The sequence below is a fragment of the Oreochromis aureus genome, linkage group 9 (assembly GCF_013358895.1).
Source record: "Oreochromis aureus strain Israel breed Guangdong linkage group 9, ZZ_aureus, whole genome shotgun sequence".
In the NCBI taxonomy this organism is placed as follows: domain Eukaryota; kingdom Metazoa; phylum Chordata; class Actinopteri; order Cichliformes; family Cichlidae; genus Oreochromis; species Oreochromis aureus.
In genome coordinates, this window is record NC_052950.1 from 6,989,471 (window position 1) to 7,012,279 (window position 22,809).

Below are 22,809 nucleotides of genomic sequence, written 5' to 3' on the forward strand. Positions count from 1 at the left end.
TATAAATAAAGGACTATATAAATAACAGACCATTTACCATTTTAGAGTCACTGAGTGTGCTTTGCAGTTTACCTTTGCTTCTATTTAACTTCTTTAAGGTCAGATGCAATCTTTGCAGGTACTGAATTCAATCTGTTCCCTTTGAACAACGTGGTTCATGCATGGTTCACAACAACTAGTCTGTCTTCAGAACAGATTTTGTGAGAAAGGGCATCTTTACAACCCACATCACTTTAACTGGAACATCCAACTCCAAGTAGTTTTTGGAGAAATTGTAAGCAAGTATTCTTTTGAGAGTAAAGAAAAAAAAAGGTTAATGCAAAAAGTGGTCACACACACTATATTTTCTGATGGTAACTAAGATAAGACCTAAGTTTAAAAAAAAATAAAAACCTGACAGAAACTCTGGAGTTATTAGGTTAGCCAAATTAGTTTGTGACTTTGATAAACATCAGTTATCTATGCAGAAATTTGCTGATTCCAAAACATTCCCACTTAATAGTACTATTTATAATACTTAATAGTACCACTCCTCTTACAGGCAGTATAGTACTGCAGAGGTCAAGAAAACTGTACGGAATAGTTGGGAGTTCTTCTTCCATGCTTGCCCCTCGGACATAAAAGTAACTTGCTTTTAATGGAAGGTGTCTACAAATAAAGTCATTGGCAAAACTGGTTTAAGAACTTTGACATTGAGGTTCTGACAGCACTCAATCTCCCTAAAATAGACCTCTGCTGGTCTCTTGGATCAATTTCAGCTGTCAGGCCAGTAATCCTTCCAGTGTACACAAACTAAACAGACAAATGCATGTGCATTTTGCCAGACTCGCACAAAAAGCTCAGGTCATTTTACTGGTCTCCAAACACATAAACCATGGGCTTAGTAATGAGCTTAGGTCTGTAAACAGTCTGTTCAAGAAGCAGAGAAAGCTTCATCTTTCTATCACACCTTCCTTTCAGTCTGTCCAGTCTTTGGACAGACTGAGAGGAAGGAACTCAAAGACTCAAAGATAAGGGTGGGGGCTCTGCTTCAGTTGGCCACTGGATGGAGAACATCGGGTAAAGGACAGGACATCGTGACAGGCAGCCTCGTGTAGTAGGTAGGCAGAGAAAACATTACATGTCTTTTGGTTTTTTAATAATAATAACAATAATAATAACAATAATAATAATAATAATGATAATAATAATAATAATAATAATAATAAATAATAATAATAATAATAAATATTATTATACATATTTTGGAGTACAGAATCAGAGACAAATACTTCCACTGTGGTTTGAAGCTTTACAGCAAACAGCACCATCTAGTGCTGGTCATGCAGCATAACCACAGTATAAATACAGGCCTCAGTAGCTTTCTAATTCCTGACATCACCTCATTCTCCAGAATTTCTGGCTTGTTTATGGCTGTGTGAAAAGGTAAACTGTAAAAGTAATTCAACGTTTTTTCAGCTGGTATAAAAAGCAGCTGTGGGCACAGGGCCAAGCTTTGAGCTTCTGTAGTATTGTGCTCTGAGCTTTGAGAGCGATGGGGTTCAGCTGCTCCAGAGCTAATTAGCAGAGCAAAGCAGTTGGAGAAACATTAGCTCTTCCAAAGCCAGCAGAGAACTGTGGGAGCAAATGTGATTTCAATTTAGCCCCTTGTTAAGTCAGAACTGAATGCTGATTGCAAACATGCCCGGACCACACTGAACTGTCAGCAAAACAGAAAAATCAGGGCAAAAAGCACTCCACTCCTGTTTTTCCATAAACAGTTGCAGACAGACCACAACAATGCCCCGGGATGCAGAAAAACTGGAACTATGACTACTATTAAACCCTCTCCCCTCATTGGCTGATGTCCTTTGATGAGGATCAGCCATGCAGGCAGTCTGAGCATACTCAGCAGCTCCTCTTTTAAAGGAAGACTCTGTACCACATTAGAGCCTGTGAAGTAGATGGCTACTGAGATACAATAGAGCATGCCCACTGTGTCTATACAACCCACCCAGCAGCATTGGATGACATCCACCTAGAGCATGAAAAAGCTACTTAAAGACAGCCATAATGAATGTTTTAGCAAAGAGCTGGGGGGGGGGGGGTAATTCCCTTTTTTAAAACAGATCCATATCAGCCTTAAAACTCTAAGCCCAAATACTCAAATTCATTCTAAACATTATTGATTTGTAACACCGCTTTTTGCAGATGATGTGGTTCTGTTGACTTCATCAGGTGGTGACCTCCAGCTTGGACTGGAGCAGTTTGTGTAAAGTGGACTTAGGTGTCTTGACGTCTTATCCACAAGTCCGCAAGACTGACAGATTGGGGCAGCTGAACAGATCTGTTGTGGTGAAGAGAGCTGAGCACAAAAAAAAAAATAAAAAATAACATTCCTACGCTCACCTATGGTCCCGAGCTCTGGATAGTGACCAAAAGAATGAGGATGCGGATACAAGCAGCGGAAAGGAGTTTCATTCCAAGAGTGGCTGGGCTCTGCCTTACAGATAGGAGCTCAGTCATTCAAGTGGGACTTGGAGCACATTAGCTCCTCCACATCGAAAGGAGCCAGTTGAAGTGGTTAGGGGATCAAAAAAAAAAAAAAAAAAAAAAATTCTCTAATGCAGGCATTACTTCTTAATAAGATTGATGAAGGGCAATTATTCTTGACTCTTCTTTACTTTTTACATTTTCATTTATTGGTCATGATAAAAGGTAATAGCAATATATCAGCAAATATTAAATATTAGCTGATATATCAGTCGGGCTCTAGATTTAAGATTAGAAATAAGTTATAAATTTAAATAATGCTTTCAATGAAAGTAATATTTTGGCCCATTAACATATGCATTCAGTCTGTGTCTGCAAGGATAATTAATATTTTCCAACCTAGCTTTGAAACAGTAATCACCATCATAGATCATTTTGCAGAATCCCTGTAGCAGGTTTTACGCACAAAACCACAGCATAAGCGAAAATATTTGTTTAAATAAACCTGAATAATCCTTTAAATCTTTATGAGAAGAGTTGCATGGAGATTATTTCTTGTGACTGTTTACATGTAAACCGCAAATAAATAAAGTAACTAAAGAATCAACTGTTTTCCATGACTGAATATGATTCAGACTTTAATGAAAGAAAAGCCACTGTCATACTTTTGTAATGAGCAAATGTAACAAGTCAATGAAATGTGAACAACCAGCAAGCACTCTCAAAAAGCTGGATCTCCCAAATGTTTGCTAATTTTCCAGAAAAGTGACAAGTTTCAAAATCTATTTTAACCTAGACGTCTAGTTTTTAAATACATAACATCCAGTGAATTAATTTAAAACATAATAATAAAAGTACACCAAATATTTTGCAACTAAATGCTCCATCTACAAAATTTAAGTAGGTGGACATGTGCTATTCACATGTTCAGTAACACAGCAAAACTTCAAACCTCACCTTGATTTTGCTGCTTGTTTAGGCCCATTACAGCCCAGCTTGAACCTTCATTCAACACAGCTCTGTTCTCTCAAACTACACACTAAGCATCCAGATGAGTCGCCGCACTCAAAGTTTCTTTCTCTTGTTAAACAGTTCACAGTCTCTACTTTCAGCTTCTAGTGCAATGTGCATTAGGTCCAGACCTTCCATGAGCATCTTATACTGCAGCACAAGATTTCAAGGTGTCACTCAGTGGCCATGAATAGCCAGTTAAAGAGCTGATAAGAGCTTCAAAGAGGGCAGATAAAGGGGTTAGAGGGTCAAACAAAAAGGAAAAAAAGTGGGGGTAAAAAAAGATGTCGGATTAAAAGTTAAAATTGCAAAGAAAAGCAAAGAGATGACCATAAAAGATGCATTTTTCCCCCCAAAGCTTTATTTACAAAGCCAAAATTTTATCTTGACAGCACCCGTTGATAACAGTTCCAGGCTCTCTGCTCCCTCTGTGTCTATCAGCTCTCCAGTCTTCTCTCCCCATCTCGCCTCCATCATCCTACACTGCCACTGACCTACATGTCTACTCGGCAGCAGCAGAAATGACATTACACTAACCAGACCCCTGTTTCACCAAAGCCTGCCGCTTGGGCCCCCAGTTAGGCTAACAGGCTTTCAAAGGACATTAATGGGCGGATATGTCCAACACAAGAGCAATTATACAGCTCAAAAGGGACAAAAATGAGAAAAGAGAGCAGCTGAGACTAGTAAATGATTGACCAGTGCAGAAAGAGGGCATGATGAGTGGGCTGTACCTTTCATAGCTCCCCTGCTTCCAGTTTTTCCTTATGAACAGATTGTCTCCAGGAAAAATATCCACAGTCAAAAGAAAAAGAAAGAAGCAGGACGGAGAGAGTGTCAGACTATCAGAAGGTTAGGACTGGACGGACTAGGAATCAAATGACCAGTGTGGAATCAACTGGTGGCTCACCAGTAACCACAGCTTACAAATCAAAACAGGGTGGGTTTTTGGCAGTGACAAGTGCTGACCTGTTTAGGCAGCAACAGTTAGCAAATAAGCAAGACGTCTGGGAAGGGATCACTATGAAACCAGTCAGGGGAAGTACAACTAGGAGTGTGTCTGACCGCGGTCACTAACATCATGCTGGTGATGAACAGAAATGGGAATCTGTCGTAATGAGCTCCAACAAAGAACGAGAATGAAAACGGGGTGGGGTGGCCGAGTCACCCGGCAAAGATAGGAAGGGGAGGAATCCCTTACCATTCCTTCCAGCGGCCCTGATGACTCAAACAGAGGAACAATAAACCAGAAAAAGCAACAGCTCAAAAACAGAGGCCGCTACTTTCCCATATGGCTGCAGCCCAACAGCCATAAGCAACAAACGCAGGCACAAGCAGGATTCAGGTTCTACATTACATGTTGTGAGAGTATTTAGCAGGTCTAAAAATATGAAAAATATGAATCTTAATAATCTTCAATCTTTAGTTAAAAGTTAAGCACATAAAGCCAATAAGTGAGACCTGAATAGACTGTTTGCTTTCAAAGAAGTTTCTGAAGTTTTGAGATTTACTACCATTTTAAAGCTTATGAAAAGCAACAACTGTTCAAAGGTTATAGAAAGCTTCAGCTTTGCCTTAGACTCCCAAATACTTTTTTATGAAGACTTTTATAAGCTTTTGCCTACTTGGTAAATCAGCAGAATAACCTAAACCCACGTTATCTTAGGATGAGTGAAAACCCTGTGTTGTTGGTTCTCTGGATGCCACCAAACCACCTTTGACCATATGACGCAAGGACTCAAAAGATCTGCTGTGAAAAAAAGTCATAACCAGAGAGCCTCAGAAACAGAGTACTGAATTTAAATATGATTACAAGCATCTTTTACATTATCCTGGACTTAAGAAAAAAGAAAAGAAAAAAAAAATATCTGTAGAAGTGAAAAATAAAAACAAAATATCACTTCTTCCATAAGTCAGTTTAAAGAGGATTGTGTTGTAAGCATCAAAGTCTTAAAAAGTTAGCAATCAGCAAACATAAACCAACATTTTTCATTTGGACCTTCGGTTTGGTCTTCAATGCACTGTCATCTGTCAATGTTAAGGTTGAATGCTCCACTTTCACTGAGCGGAGAACAGAGGGTTTAGCAGCTGCCTGCTGCTTGGAACAGAAAGTGAACCAAACAGTGAGCAACAAGGTGACCGTGGCTCAGGGGGTTGGGAAGGGCACCTGTAACCGGAAGGTCGCCGGTTCGATCCCCGGCCTCTCTGTCCTGGTCGTTGTGTCCTTGGGCAAGACACTTTACCCTACCACCTACTGGTGTTGGCCAGAGGGGCCGATGGCGCGATATGGCAGCCTCGCTTCTGTCAGTCTGCCCCAGGGCAGCTGTGGCTACAACCGTAGCTTGCCTCCACCAGTGTGTGAATGTGAGCGTGAATGAATAATGTCATTGTAAAGCGCTTTGGGTGCCTTGAAAATCGCTATATAAATCCAATGCATTATTATTATTATTATTATTATTATTAGCAGCTGCCTGCTGCTTGGAACAGAAAGTGAACCAAACAGCGAGCAACAAGAGCAGCAAACCCAAATAAATCTGACTTAATAGCATTAAGGCAGAATGATTATTGTGAAAAAAAGTGCAGTAACCATCTCAGACTAAGCTGACCAACAGCCCAAGTAAAGACTGGTTTAGGGTAATCAAAATCAACAAGAGAGTGTGTAGATGTGGAAAGGAAAACAAGTAAAACTGTCATTTTTAAAATCTACTACTGATTTTTATAGCTCTTGGTAACCTAACTGGTTTTCAACATAACCAGCAGGAAATGCATCATCAGATTAATAACGAATAAACAAGTATCACTGGTGTGTTCAGAAGTCTTCAGCAGCTCTACAATTGTGTATCAAGGTTACACATACAGCCACGTGGCCATGCCATCTCAGGCATCCTGCACAAATGCTTTCCTATAAAAGGAAAGTAAGCTTCAGTGTGGCAGTAGACCAAGGACAATGATGAGCGGCACCAGGTGTAGGTGTGCGTTCCTGTATGTCTGTCAGCCTGTGGCACTTAGTGATGACGCTATCTTTAAGTCATCACCTACTTCTGATCAGCCCTAACTGCCTTGACGTGACAGGGTGGAGGAAGGGTGATGATGGGAGCACCTGGAAGCACCTGGTAACATCACACATCATGACCTCACTCAGCTGCGTCAGGTTTCTCGTTTTCTCGGCCAAACCAATCCATTTATTGGATGATTAAGCCATGTGGAGCTCCTCCATAACAGTCAGTCAGACATGACTAAGTATAACTAATTTCAAATATTTGAACTGACACAACTGACATGACCTAACTGCAACCTCTTTCTTGTGTCAGGCCTGCTGTCATAGAGAGTATCCTGTTTCAGCATGAGTCATATTTATCTCACACAGCTCTGTGAGCTACAAGTTTCACACACACATACACAGATTTTATATATGTGAGAAAGAGAGAGAAGTTAAATTGATGGGTGAATGTCAAAAAAAAGTTTCGTAATAAGAATGTACTGTAGACACATAACATACACATACTCCTAATTTATGGAGAGAACCATGTGGGTGGATTTGGAGAGAGTGTTTATTTGTACTGGAGGTGGGTCCGTGTATGTATGGAGACTGAAGGAACTCAGGAAAACTTGGAGTAAATTATGGTTTAAGCAAACAGCAGGAAGCTGTAACAAACCTGTCAGCAAAGACTCCTCTGCTACTCAAATATGCACAGATTCTGGTTTTGAAGGCCACAATGTTTCTTCCAGTTCACAGAACAACTTCATCCAAAGGCTTAAACCAAGAGGTTTTGTTTCAGAAATAGAGGGAAAAAAATTATGTATACCTCCACCAAACCAGGCAAGCTGCAAAACACAGTGAATGTCAAGACCATTGGGCAACCTCCAGAGCTGAAACATGAAGTGAATCCTGTAGGTACTCAAAATCTGAGTCATTCCCTACAAGCTTCCATGTTAAACATCCAGCTGTAAGGCATCATTATAGCCGCATTGACTGACAGGTGTACTGGAGCCAGACACCCAGTGTCTGAAAAGGCCACATCCATGATTAAACTGTGTGTGCATAAACACTGTTAGAGCCTTTTTTCAGTGGATTATTTGACTAATATTATGGCTGTCTGGTATGTAAAGTTCCAGAAACTTCAGTTCTGTTGACTGAAGTCCAGTGTTTTATTAATGTGTTAGTTAGCACGTAGAAGTCCATGTGTCTCTCTGTATTCTTCCTTTACACTTTAAGAATAAGGCTTACTACCCAAGCTAGCTATTGTTAGCTGATACGTTAGCACTTTACCTTATATGGGTGAGAATCTAATATCTGACTATGAAAGACAACATGCCAGCAACCAATATAAAAAGATAGGAAGGAAGGAATCCATCCATCCTCTTCCGCTTATCTGGGGCCGGGTCACAGGGGCAGCAGCCTAAGCAGAGAAGCCCAGACCTCTCACTCTCTGGCCACCTCCTTCAGCTCATCAGGGGGAACATCAAGGCGTTTCCAGGCCAACCGAGAGATAATCTCTCCAGTGTGTCCTGGTTCTTCATCTGGGAGGCATCCTAGTCAGATGCCCGAACCACCCTTAACTGGCTCCTTTCGATGTGGAGGAGCAGCAGCTCTACTCTGAGGCCCTCCTGGATGGCTGAACTCCTCATTCTCTCTCTAAGGGAGAGGCCAGGCATCCTTCAGAGAAAGTTCATTTCTGCTGCTTGTATCTGTGATCTTGTTCTTTCCGTCACTACCGAAGCTTGTGTCCATTGGTGAGGGTAGGGACATAGATCGACAGGTAAATCGAGAGCTTCGCTTTTTCGCTCAGCTTTCTCTTCACCACAACGTTCACAAGTACAGCGTTCACATCACTGCAGCTGCAGCACCAATCCATCTGTCGATCTCCCGCTCCCTTCTCACCTCACTCATGAACAAGACCCTGAGATACTTAAACTCCCCCATTTGGGGCAGTAACTTGTCCCAGACCTGGAATGGGCACTCCACCCTTTTCCGACTGAGGACCAAGGCCTTAGCCTTGAGGCCATGGTGCTGATACTCACTCGGCTGCAAACCGTTCGAGCTATAGGCCGTCACCTGATGAAGCCATATCATCCACGAAAAGCAGAGATGAGATTCTGAGACCACCCAAGGGAAAGCCTTCTGCCACTTGGCTATGTCAGGAAATTCTGTCCATAAACATTATGGGTGACAAAGGGCAGCCTGGTGATAATTCACCAGAATTAGCCTCCAAGTGGTAGAAAAAATTACAACAAGGAGGTTCTGGATTCAAACCCACTGGTCGACTAGAGCCTCTGTGTGTGAAGTCTGCAAGTCCTCCCTGCTCGTATCCATGTACTCCGACTTCCTCCCACGACTAAAGGCATGCACATGTTAAGTTAATTGTTAATTCTAAATTGGCCGTAGTTGTGAATAGAAGCCTCAGTGGTTTATCTGTGCAATAGTCTGGCCCATCTCTTGGCCTGCAATAACTGAGGTAGGCTCTAATCCCTCCACAACCTTGAATTGGATAAGTGGGAGAAAATGAATGAGTGACTGGATGGATAATAAGCACAGGGTTTTAAAGGGTTACATGTGTTTTCTTAGCCTCAGAAAAACTCTGGATTGTTACTGCAGATCTCAGGTTAAAGCCAGGTTCACTTTCTGTGGGAAGGAAGGTTGTAATCTGAAGATTCCCACCTTTAAAACTTGCCAGCATTCAAATTCCAGCTGTCTGAATATATAAACATTAACCAAATAAAACTACACAAGTGATCAAAATGGAACACCAACTGTTCCTTTACTGCCGCTTTACTGCCGAGTTCGGTTTAAAAATTACCCATTTACTCTGATGCAATTTTTTTTAAGACCTCTGGCAGCATACACTGTAAACTTTTTAAAAGTTCTCTTTAATTGATTTTCAAATCGATATTCATAATAAAATATTGTACAATAAATAACTTTGACCTTTTCTCCAACTACACTAGATTACAGGACCACCGATCACTCTTAAGAAAAAAAGAACTGCAATATATTTGATTATTTGTGACAATAGAAATAAAAATAAAACATTGGTGTGACTCAATGAGGGTCTCCATATAAGCATTCTACCACTCAGTGTCACATTTAGGCCACTTAAGCCCGTGTGTGTGTATTTGGCAACATACTACCCTATTATGGCAACACACAGCTGCTGAGGTCCAATCTTTGTAACATCTACAAAGACACACAACATAAACAGCAGAAAGTTTGGCCATTAATGGCAGTGACGGTGCTAGCTAATTAATAATAAAATATTGAATTATTAGTGTAAACTACCTAGATAACTGCTTTGGAAGAACCAATAAGAAACTATAAGCTCTGCGTACCCTCACACAACCATGATTGCTACAACAGCAGGATGAGACACTATAAATCTGAACTGGTTGATGTGATTTAAATCCTGCAGGTATCCATGTGGACAGGAGAGAAAGTCAGCTGCCCAGAGGAGGAACTGTTTGTATGTGCTAGGCTCCCCAAAGAGGTACAAAGCAATGGGGAGAAACAGACACGAGGCCAGCCAGAAGCCAACAATAAAACCCGAACAGACTGTCAGGGCCAGTTCCTCCAGGTTGTTAAAGACTAGCAGAGAAATATGAAGCTTTTCAGGAACCCATTCTTCTTCTTCACCTTTAACTCAGCTTCAGTAAAATGAACAATGAGAAAACAGGCAACAATGAGAAAAGAGCCTCAGTGTTGCAAGTCTTTGAGCAGGTTGTGTCATTGCTGCCATTAAATGAGCTTGCTTCATTTCAGAGAAATCTGAAGTAGTCCAAGGTGTAAATAAATCTGGTCAGTTTCTAGAAACTTCTGCAAACAAAAGGGCCGACCCAAATACCATTCTCTGAGCTTTAGAGCTTAAGTGGTAATCAACGGCAAATAACGCCGGCAAGTGCCAGCAGGAGAACAAATCAGGTCAGATTTTCTAAATGCAGCAAATATGAACAAAACCATGAAGAAAGGCTATGGTGGGATTTCAGCTGTTTTTACATGCAAAATGATGGCTCAGAGAAAAAGTTAGACGCAGCACAAGGGTTCTCATCCTCTCCACACCACCACAATGTGCACTGATCACATGCTGCTCTGCCTTACTGCTCATTCATCCAATTAAAACAGCAGAGAAACAGCAGAGAGAGACAAAGACGGGTCCTGTGCAAGAAGAGCAAGATGTCATTGTAAAGCAACATTGTAAAACCCTTCTTTATGGGTATAAAGAGGATTGATCCAGTGACAAAAGTATCAAGGTGGCAACAGTGAACTTAAGTAATGAGGAAGAGGGATGTTAGGAAAACAAACTGAGCTGGGTTTTATTTTGATATTTTAAAAACTTAAAATATTTTGTCTTTTACAATAAATTAGATCCAGGAATACAACACAGTATTATAACAATACTTCACTGACAATACATTATTGTAACTTAACATCTTGCGGTACTGTGGTTGAGTATTGTAGTAATACATATTGCAATTTTTCACCTTTTGCAGCTACAAATATAATTTTATCCAGTGAGATCAGTTTTTTTAATTTTTTAGCTACAAAGGAGGCTGTCAAACAAACAATTACTGCCACTAAAACCTGCAGTAAGACAGACTGCCAGCTATCAGCCAGCTATTAAACGGAGTCAGGCTGGCAATAACATCTAATCTGTTTGTGACAGTACGGCAATTACTTGTAAAAAAAAAAAAAAAAAAAAAAAAAAAAAAAAAAAAAAAAAAAAAAATTAAAAATTAAATCAAGCGTCTGCAGCTGTCTACATAGGCAGAAATTCATATTTAACCATTACATTTGGTCTCAGTCTCTGCACTATAGGAATATAACCAGAATATAATGAGCTGGCAGCCAGTTGAGCTGTGCTCGTTGACAAAGACGCATTCAGACTTGACGGCAAACTGTCTGCATTTATAAATTAAACTGCAATTATTTGCATTTCCAGGGTATTTTAATTTGTTTAAAAAAAGCTGAATACACAATATAATATTGCCACAAAATACCCCTTCATGAATTATTTTTGCATAGGGATGAAGCAAGATAAATTCTCTAAAAACAAAGGTTCTGGCAGCTTTAAAAAACACAGCATAATTAATGTGAATACAAATATTTCAAAGGACTTTACCGATCTCAGCTTTTTTTCCCCCATTATATCATAAACATATCCCAGACTCTGATTAAACATTACTTAATATTAAGTAAATGTTTGCAGACTACATCAAACCACATCAAAAACTGGAAGCTCATTAAAAGGAAGAGAGTTTGAGAGGAAAATATCAACTGATGGAAAATTGGAAACATAACATAACAGCAGGCACCAGTGAGGAGTCGTGTATTGTATGCACAGCCAGGGCCCAACGTTCATTCACCTCATTATCGCTGCACATTATTATGTCCCTGATAAATGGTTACTAATAACTGGTCAGCCAAACACACAGAGGTTCATGGATGGCTGATCGCAGGAAATATAGGACATGATTGTCCTCTTCTTTCTTTCTATCGTACAAAACATTCAAAGTTTCAGAGGAGTCACTTTTTAACAAAAGGTACAAATGGACCCAACTTAAATACTTACAAGATGAACACTTAAGAGTTCAGTTTTCTTCCTCCACCATCCACACCTCTCAATGCCACTTGATCCTGAAACAACAAATCATCAACTCAGTCACTAGCATGCTGGAAATTTCAACTTTCTATCAGAGCAAGTACAGAGAACAAAAACAAATTAACATTGTGTGCTGTTCTTGTAACTGCACGGACATAAATGAAAACAAGGAGTATAGCTTCATATTTATAACCAAGTGTGAAAATATCTGGTTATTCTTCACAACATAACAGGTCATAATGCTGTGGACAAGAGGAAAAGTATGAAATTGAAGAAATGAACTGATGAACTATTACAAAAGCTAATGACATGCCTGTGCAACACTGTCTCCATGACTTACATCAGCCAATATGGAGGAACAGGCTTCGGTGCCTGACAGCACTTAATGACAGAATCTCAGCAGGTTCCAGTACACCATGGGTAATGCCATGAAATTTATGGTGTTTCAAGATTTGTCAGGATCAAAGCAGACACCGTCCAGCCTGAACAGCCCAATACATTCTTCCCTTTAATGGTCTTGAGAAGGCCATTTATGCTTTCATCGTATCATGACAAGATTCCTGCAGTTTTGTTGTTGTTCTTAAAAAATGGATTCTGTTCATCTGGATGTAGCGTTTTCAGTGGAAGAAACGTTTCGTCACTCATCCAAGTGACTTCAGTCTCAGCTCCCCAGCTGAGACTGAAGGATTGCATTCGGATCAAACTGCCACAGCTGGACTTCTGATTAGTAGATGTGAACACAGGTTGCAGTCAGTTTTACTTTAGAAACTTCCTAATTGATTGACGTGGCACCATCGCGTGGCTGCAAAAATAAAATCTAAATATTAAGAAGAGGTGCTTCAGTACTTCCTTTGTTACTACCTCCATTAGTAAACAGTCAACAGAATTGAGGAGGGACACAGATCACCAAGTTATTTTCTGCTGCATTTCCCATCTTATCTGATAACTTGCTAATATGTAGTTATGTTTTAAAAACTTTTTATTCCCGCAAACAAACGATGAACATTGTGCTGCTGTATTCAGTTTTCCTTTTTCTAAATGTATTTCCTTCTTTGGAGCATTTAGTAAGATGGATTTTGGAAGAAGAAGAAGAAGAAGAAGAAGAAGAAGAAGAAGAAGACGAAGAAGACGAAGAAGAAGAAGACGAAGAAGACGAAGAAGAAGAAGACGAAGAAGAAGAAGACGAAGAAGAAGGAGGAGGGCAATCTCAGTCCACGAGGGCCGGTGTCCCTGCAGGCTTTACATGTGTCCTCGAACCAACACAGCTGATTGAAATGGCTAAATTACCTCCTCAACATGTCCTGAAGTTCTCCAGAGGCCTGGTAACAAACTAATCATGTGATTCAGGTGTGTTGACCCAAGGTGAGATCTAAAACCTGCAGGGACACCGGCCCTCGTGGACTGAGATTGCCCACCCCTGGTCTAAGAGGCACTTTTTGTAGTTCATCTTTAGGACACTGTAGTTTCAACAGGGTAGACATACGACATCATTATCTGCCATTACACTGTAAAGTAGTCCTAATGTGAGTGCACGCTGCGTCATATTTGGACTAAACACTGAGACATTTTATCTCTTTCTGCATTGTTCCACTACCTTCCTGGGAAGTGTATGATCATGTTTAAAATAAAAATGCTCACTTGCAGGGGCTTCCCTCAGGTTATCCATCCATTTTTAATCAGCTACACTTTCTGCTTAGCTCTGCTGTCCAGCAGTTTTTAATAGTTGTGAGTTCTCAGACTGGCTTTTACAGCCCGCTGGGCTTCTCAGTTGCAGTTTCTAAATTCTGGAACATCCTCGCCCTCCAGATCAGGTCACCCCCCTCCCGTCGTGCATTAAATGTAATTTCTTAGAATGGTTTAAATGATCCCTTTACTTAAACATTTGCAGCACTTTGGTCAATTTTTGTTCTGCATGAATTTGCTAATTGTGCTAAAAACTGACTCGACTAACACTTCATCCTCCAAAACCATTTACATTTCCACCCAATAAAGGCGGCCATGCTCATTTTTTCTTGCTCAACGCTCTACATTTGTTACTTGGCGACAGACAGGGTGTGGGTACTGTAATGAGAGCCAGCTTTTAGAACTGATTTTTATTTTTATGACAAGAGAAATTAACCAGACTACAAGATAAAGCAGGAGAGGGACACCAAAGACTCTGCAGTACAGTTCACTTACTTGGTACACACCTGAGGCTCTTACATTTGCAGGTCTGGGGAATTTCTAGCACGCAGAGGGAAACTCTGGGTTACTTACAAGCTTGTTTTCAAAGAGCACTGATGTGGAACATAATACGAGTGCAGACCCAAAAGGTCACTCAGCCACTTAAAAGCACACAATTCCAGACTTTTTCTTTTCGGGTTTTCTGTGCCGTTTGTTCCCAAGATCCAGTTCACAGAAACACTAAAAAAGCAAAAACATCCACTCCCGATCGTTTGATGAGGACAATCAGAGGGTATTGCTTTTGGTTTTGTTTCTCAAACACCACTGTATTTAACTAGAAACCAACTCAGACCCACAACGTTTTTATGAATATTTATGAGATTTTGGGAGGTTGATTTACTGGTACCGAGGCTAAAGAGGTGGGGATGTTTGGAGGATTGCAGATCTATAAATCATTGCTGTTTTGCATGTTTTCCTCTTTGATGTCATGGCAACCGAGCCCACCCGAAACAGATTTCCACATCAGCTAATCAACACACACTGATAGACAAATGCAAGAGGTCCATCCATGTTACAGGTGGAGCCTCATTTCATTGCCAATACTGAGCCATGTCTCCCAGCAGGAGAGTCATTGAGCACCTGCTTTCAATGGGGCGGGGGGGGTCTGTGGGAGGCAGTGGGTCAGACCCAACTGAAGTCTCAGCCCCAGCTCTCTGAACTGGGGCCCCCAAAACAATGACGCAACACCCAACAGGCTTATGTAACCAACCTCCTCTAGCAGCTTCTCACTCTGAAACACAGAAGGTGGAGACCCTGGGAACACTCCACTGTAATTGAGAGCACACATGCGCTTGTACTTGCATACAATGACCCAGAGGAGGGTTCTTCTCAACCACATCTCCTCTGGAGCCCAGTCATACCAGCTGTTTGGAAATTGATACTTAGCCTAAAAGCAAGTTCACATAGGTCACCATTTGCACTTAACTGTGTAAATAAATAAAGCTGCACTGCAAAAACTAGTTCTCATGCTAGAGCTCAGTTATTATGAGGAGGAAAAATGAGCAAATCAAGGTACACGGCCCTTCCAAAATGCCTACATGACCCAACTGAGCTTGGAAAGCATGTATAACAATATAATCACTGGCAGAGCAAAAAGCTGTGAGGAGAAAAATCACACCATCCTCCTGATCAGCATCAAGAATCAAACATAGCTGCGCCACAAGTAAACCACATAGCACAATAGGAAAAGAGAAGATGGCGTAACTTGAGCTGATAACTCATTAGGCTGCAATAACCACTCCCAAACATCTGCAAGTCTGATGGGAGGGAATGGGTTTGGGATTTTTAAAAAAAAAGAAAGAAAAAGAAATTAGGATGAAATTCACGATCAAGGTAACAATAACAGAAACGTAGTCAAGGCTGCAATTAGCACAAACTTGGAAAGTTAGTAGGAAAGGCATGGTTGTGAACATAAAACACTGTTTATGCCAGAGATTGACCACAAGTCAAGAGTCAAAGCTTGAAAGGACCATCATCATCAGTCCATCCAACCCAAACTCTTCCCCACGCATACTTGATTCTACGGCTTTTACTTCCTCCTTTGTTTCCGACATAACTGTGGCCAGTAGAGGGGGAAGTAGCAACCAAACATAATTATAGGTCATCATAAAGCTGTTCAAACATGTATTCTAGTAATTTTTTTCTCTCTTTTTAATATAAGTCATGAATATTACACTTTTTTTTTTTTTAAAGAAATTAGGACTACGAATAAAAAAGTTAAAACACTGTGACCTTTCCGGCAGATGGTGTCCATGTTTACATTGTTCAAGGTTTTCAGACTGGATGCTGTTTATCCCATACACACAACACCACGGACTTCACTAGCTAAAACAAGTGGATCATGGATTTAGAACAACTGGTGTAATACAGTTGTGTGAAATTTTAGAGGATGGGTAAAAAACAAAACAAACATAAGATCATCCTTGTGAAACTCACGGGCCACACATCTAGGTAACATCTAGGCCAAATTGGGGTTTACGCTCACTCAGATCTAACCTAGATGTAATGTTTAACACCACTGGCCTACATCATGGGCCAGCAGCGGCTCACCAAAGGGTGCATTTTATCCCCCTGGATGGATTTGCAAAGTGTTACCACTGCAGTAAAGTCCTAAATATTTCCAATTTTTCAAAAAACAAAACAAAAAACCACTTCTATAGCTGGTGTAGTGATGTCAGCACTAATAATCTGTAATATAAAAGACTGCAAAAATAAAAAGATTTCTAAATCTTTAAAATTTGTTTGACTAATAAAAAAGCCTGTAGTTTAGTTCCAGGATAGACTTCCAGGATTTATGCCTTTGCAGATCCACACCAATATCTAAATTGAAAATATATTGTGCATTAACTGTATAATGACTTCTTCAAATAATTGAACAAATAGTTCAACACATACAATATTACCCAACAACAATAATAAAAGTTGAACTCCAACATCTTATGGTGACAAGAGTCACCTGAATAGCAGTCTGAGGTGGAGACAGGACCCATGCATTAACACCTTGGTTACACAGCTAATCACCACAGATTATTATCAAGTCCTCCAACAGGTTGGAGGCTTAATCATCCTCACTGATTGATATGCGTCTCTCTAAAAGGCTCTGGATAATAATCACTAGTTACACATGCCCAGGTATCATCACCAGCGATCAAGAGTTCTTTCTTCTTATACTTTTAGGACATTGTTTCTTTTGCAGGCTAAAGCCAAGAGGCCCTGAAGGCCAAGCTTTTAAGTGGACTTAGAGTCAGTTTAACGGGAGCATGTACAAAAGCTATGAACCACCACTTAAAATTAAGATTATGAAGCCAGTGTCCAAAAAAAGAAAAAAAAGAAAAAAAGAAAACAGCAACAAAACTGAAATGGATCTTACTTTCTTCAAGCTACACATCAATATGTAGACAGGGCAACATGAACAAAGGGAAAAGCTTCCTGTTCAGAACCATGACAAACTCTTTTGCTGTTTAAAAGGATCCACAAAAGGTCACATTAAATGTGATCCGCAGAGGGAGGGAAGCGCCAAAATTTGGCACAGGGAAAGCTCAAAATTCACACCTCAGTCTGCAGTCAGTCCACTCTGTGGCTATTAGAGTAATCAAGCACAGGGTACTAGAGCGTTGTCACGATCCCTCTGTGTTTGCTGATCTCACATCAGTTTGGTGAAGGGGAATTGCCGCTAATTAACTTCCCTATGCACTTCCAACAGTGAAAACAGAACACAGAAGTAGCCTACCTAATTACCTGCAGGTTATTTATTTTGGCAGACTCCTAGCAGCAGAGTATGGGCCAAAGAAGGAGGAAAGGATAAAATACACTTGGACGCTACTCTGTGTATGCATGTGGGTGTGGGTTTGTATAAAGTGTGTAATATAATTTGACTAAATGTGCATTTATCCAAGTGTGTAAGCACATTTGCCACTACCCTGCAGTCCAATGATGGATGACTCCAGCACTGTTTAGAAGAGAAAATGTTTCTTTTTCCATTTCTGTAAATGTAAGCACATACATGCTGCATGAAAGTCAGGGGTGTACTGGTTGGTGCAAAACCTAAAGGTCCATCCTGCTGGCTATGTACAAGTTACCAACACAGAACGCAGCTTGGCTTTGCTGTCCTTCCATACAGCAGTGTCGGCCTCCCTGCAGCGGTCTTAGGTGTCATAGTACATGGTAACGTAAAAGAAAAATGTCTACTGTGACCTAAGCTTCGGGTCTTTAGTTTCACTAGCTGTCTAAACCAAGCCTCATTGCCGTCCTGTAATGTGTGGATGGTGACGCCTAATATGAGCAGCCTCCTCCACCTGTAGAGAGGATGGGCTCACCTGGATGTACCGTACCGCGCGCGACCCAGTGTTTCAAGGCTCACGTGATAAATGCCACACCGCTTTATGTTTGAAATACACCCACATTTAAATGCATTATATAAAGAGCCATAATAATAAATAAAGCACCGACGCTCAAGAACTGATATCAAACGTTAGCTCCTATCGCGTCTTGTTACAAGTTATCGCGCTGACAGCCTTCAAACTTCTTAAACTCCACTTATTCTTCAGCTCTGAGAAAAAACTGCCAAGTTCAAACGATGTTTTAAGTTCTTCGTCGAGCTAGAAAGCCGCACTAGCTCAGTTTACACGCACAAACACTCAGTCGCATTCACTTACCGACGCTGTCCCGGGTGGAAGAGCTTGTTTCTAAAGGGCTGTGAGAGCACTACCAAACGCAAACTCGGGTAATATCCCGCAGACACACACTCTCACACTCACAAGCACGCGCACAGACTGTCACTCACACGCATAAATCCGCCGCCCTCTGTAAACGCCTTCACTTCAAGTCCACTGCATCTACAAGGAGAGCTGCCGGCAGGAGGTTTTCAAAATAAAAGCTTAATTGAAATAGCCAACACTGGCCAACCAAACATACACTTGTAACAAAGCGTCTGTTTGCTTTCATAATTCAGTTCTTCTTTTGAACATTATCGTGATTTGATTGGCGTTTAGGTATTTTACTCAAATATTTTGCTGATAGGAACCATAAAAGGGAGACTGTAGCACCGCTTTTACGCAGCAAATAAAGCAATTATTGCCTGAAATATGTTTTCAAGTAATTTAAAAACGTCTCGTGACGTGAAAAAAAGATTTTTAGTGGTTTCGTAGTTTTGTGGGCATTAATTTAATTCTGATAACTGCTTTCTGCAATGCAATAAGCTGAATTTGAATATAATTTTCTATATATAAGATACAAATTTTCATATTTGTATTTTTCAATTAGTTGTATCTGTGTACTTGTGTGTACTTGTGTCTCTGTTAATAGATTTAAACTATCTCACAGGGTTTGTTTGTTTTTTTTCATTTCCAGAGACAGCAGGTGGAATTTAGCTACTAGCTAAATCTGGTACAAAACAGCTTTTCCCTTGTGTAATGAATGTATTTTGTACATGAAATAAATAAGCAACAAACAAAAAATATTTATTTCTGGACTATTTTCTTTTGTATTTGTTTTCACTGTTATACTGTCACTTAAAAGCCATTAGTTACTTACAAGTATCCTCCCTGCGGCCTAGGCGTCTGAATAGCAGCGCCAGTCAAAATGTTGGACAGATAAAAATGCTGTGTCGTCATACATAAAGTGGGACAAATGTGCATCACATTTCAGTTCCCTTTATGAGAAGGGAACAAATGTCATGTTACCCCTCTAAAAGTGAAAACTGAGAAATGTGCATCAAAAGCAGTCAGTTCAGTTTATTATTTTCATATGACTCACAGCTGATTTTGATTTTCAAAAGTGATCTCACCAACACAACAGTATAAACAATACATTTTGGACTTTTATTCTGAAGGCAACATCCCATTAGCGCTGAACTCAGTATCTTGGTTAAGCTCTACAGTATGACTTGACTCTATTCTTTTTCAAACAGCACATTTACTTTTCTCTCCAGAATCAATGTGGAAGTGCATGCCATCTGTCGCTGCTGCGCCTGTGTTTAAAAGTGAAGCCGCTACTTCCTCCTCATTCTTCATGAAGTATTGCTTGGCCTGTATGCCAGCAATCTCCCTGATACACTCACACATGCACAGAAACACAAAGCAAAGCACTCAAGAGATCAAAGGACAATCAATTCCCATTCTGCTCTAATGGCAGAGTTAACCATCCACATGTCCCCTCCATTAAAAACAAGCCCAGATCAACATTCAGCGTGACCACAGTTTGAGCTACTCCTATCTCTGTGACTCCATCCTTTAACAGCCTTGTAAAATGCAAAGTGCTGTAGGTGAATAGGTCTGTGTGTGTGTGTGTGGTTTTTTTTTACTTGCTGTCATTGAAAGAGAGGATACATTATTTGGAGGTTAAAAGTGTTCCATCAGATGTGAGTTGCTGAGGTGGAAAGATAACCATGTGACTTTGTTTGACTGACTTGTCACCTCTGCTCTTTGTTCGCGTTGCCTCCTTTGAATGGTCTGCGCAGCAGCAGGTTTTGAGGCAGGTTGCTAAGGGAAACAGGCCAATGGCAAACAAATGATCCCCAACCACAGTCAGAATAGTTGATGAGCCTGTAGTAAACACGAAACTCTCCAGCAGCCATATGGAAAACACTGAGAGAGCGGGGTGGACCTGCTAGTTGCAGTGTAGGATAATATTCCCAGTTATGCAGAATTGTGGTTGCAGTTCTCTGTCTTATTGTTGCAGTTATGTGCTAACCATGAAAGAGCAAAGATTCTTTGTTTACAAAGGAGGACTCATACATAATGCTTCTGTTGATGCTGAAACGCTACCAAAGGTGTTTCACGCTGCTGAAAAGGATCACAGTTATGATGTTCAATAGAGCATTCCATAAATGCCACCAGCTATATAAAAGCTGTAAATCAGACACACACAAGACAGACAGATAGAGCAAAGGCTGCCAAGTGACCTTCTGCTGTTACTGCTGATATCAGATGATTTCTTAGCTCTCTCTGATTAGAAACAGGTTGCTTTCAGTAAACACTGGATGGATGTGAACACAAGGCATCTGATATTGTTTGGTTTTTTTGCTGTTGTTTTTTTTAAAAGGCTTCTTATGTTGAAATCTGTTCCAGTGGGTTCCAACAGGCACTTTGATGAATGCCATGATGTGCTCCTATGGCACCTTGCTCAAAGTGCCAGGAACTGCAGCTCTTAAAATTGTGCTCATGTTAAAGCATCCAGTGGACATTTTTAAAACCATTTTGGTCTCTGGCTCATTCTTCAGTTCACGAAAGACATCAGCTTGTGTGAATTTTTACATTAATGGCTTTCAATAATGAAGAGAAATGTCATTCTTAGTGAGAGTCCAAGTGGATCCAGTTTTGTCTTCCCTGGAGTTCAGTTGTACTAAAAGACAGTTAAAGAGTTTACTGTTCAGTTCGAAGGGTGACTTTCTGCATTGGCCAGATTATGTAATGGACATTCAAGACACATGCTCAGGGGCTCACGCAGAGTTGGGGACCCATCCAAGAGGCAAAAAAGGGGAAAAGAAGCAAAGAAAATCTTGGGCCTATATTTGTTGCTTATATACAGTAGTCCATATTTCACCTGCCCCTTCGTGCCCCGCAATGCTGAGATTAGTAGTTTCTCTCAAACTCATCTAACTATCGCTGATAGACTACTTCCCAAAAAAAATGAACCAGGTAGAAATGAGGTTAGCCAATGACGAATGTGAAACCTTTTTGAAAATTGACTTTTTTAAATCCATTCAATTCAGATAAAAACATGAAGCAGTTAACGTTAAACTTGCTGAGACAAGACAACATGCGAGCTAATCTGGAGGTCAGCTGTAACAACAGCTCACAATCACAGTGGATTTATGAGCCCAAACTCTGGACGGACCGAAATGAAGACATTCATCAGGGAAGCGCCTGCTGCCCCTCACAAAAAAAAGAAAAACGAGTGTTGAGGAAATTTATTTGCCTGTATTATTATTTTTATTTATTTGTTTGTTTTTTTCATTTTCCTGACAAATATAAATAAAAGTGTTCATTCCTTTTTGAAGTGGTCAGATCACAAAAGAGTTGTTTTTACCATGAGCATGAGTTACATATGAGTACCAAGTGTAACAGACAGCGAGAGATAAACTATACAAGAGGTGCTGTGTTGTTTGTGTGTGTGTGAGTGTGTGTGTGAGAGAAAGAGCGAGAGGACACATTAAACATATTAATATTACAGTATCATCCACATAAAAACTATTAGGAAACAGTTTATTAATATCATAAGCTTTTAGTGAAGCTGTGATGTTTATTTATTCAGTAAGGCAAGCTCACAGCTAAGTCTGTGTACATGCACCTGTTCCTGTATGATTTCTCTAATTATTGATGAAAGAATGAATACCTGATAATCAAAACAGGTTGGCAAGGGTCCATCAAGCAGTTGTGCAAATGGTTATTTAACTTGATAAGCTGGACATGCTTCATGCTGGCATAGCCTTAAGACTCGGCAAAGACAGAGTATTTATACCTAGTACCTTACCATCTTTCATAAACAGCATAATATTATCCTGAAGGAAGTGCCAGGGACCCAATACTGTAGAAAAACTACTGTCTTGTATTTAAAATGGCCTAAAAAGGTAAAGAAGACACAAGACTTTAGACCAGCAAACAGCTTTCACTCGTACGCACAGCTATTAGCTAAATGCTGACATGCTTAGAACAATGACAACATGTAAATATCATGTTATATGCACTATGCTAACATGCTAATTAGCAATAAGTTAATGGAAAAGCAGGTATTTGGTTGACAAAAGTGTTAAACTTTAGACCAAACAATGCTGCTAAATGAAGGGTCTGGGATTTTATGCTCTAAAGACTCTAAAAAAAACATTAGTTCAAACATTTTAAAAGCAGCAAAGCATTTCATGGTGGATATTTTATGTCAGTCCAGCTGGTAGTTATAGCATTATTTAAGCCTGATCTCAGACTAGATGGGACTTTAGAAACATACCAAATTGGTATAAATGGTTGAGCAATCAAAATTCAAAACTAACATTAATTATAAACTTGGATTAAAATCA

General features: G+C 40.2%; 1 protein-coding gene across 1 annotated transcript in view; it reads right to left on the reverse strand.

The window, feature by feature from the left end:
- Nucleotides 1-18,616, reverse strand: part of svila (supervillin a) — an 81,849-nt gene extending 63,233 nt beyond the window's left edge. The window contains exons 1-2 of the mRNA XM_039616933.1: nt 18,452-18,616; nt 12,045-12,109 (exon numbers count right to left, since the gene is read on the reverse strand). The gene's annotated coding sequence lies outside the window, so the exon portion shown is untranslated. The remainder of the gene's footprint in view (nt 1-12,044; nt 12,110-18,451) is intronic.
- Nucleotides 18,617-22,809: the final 4,193 nt, after the last annotated feature.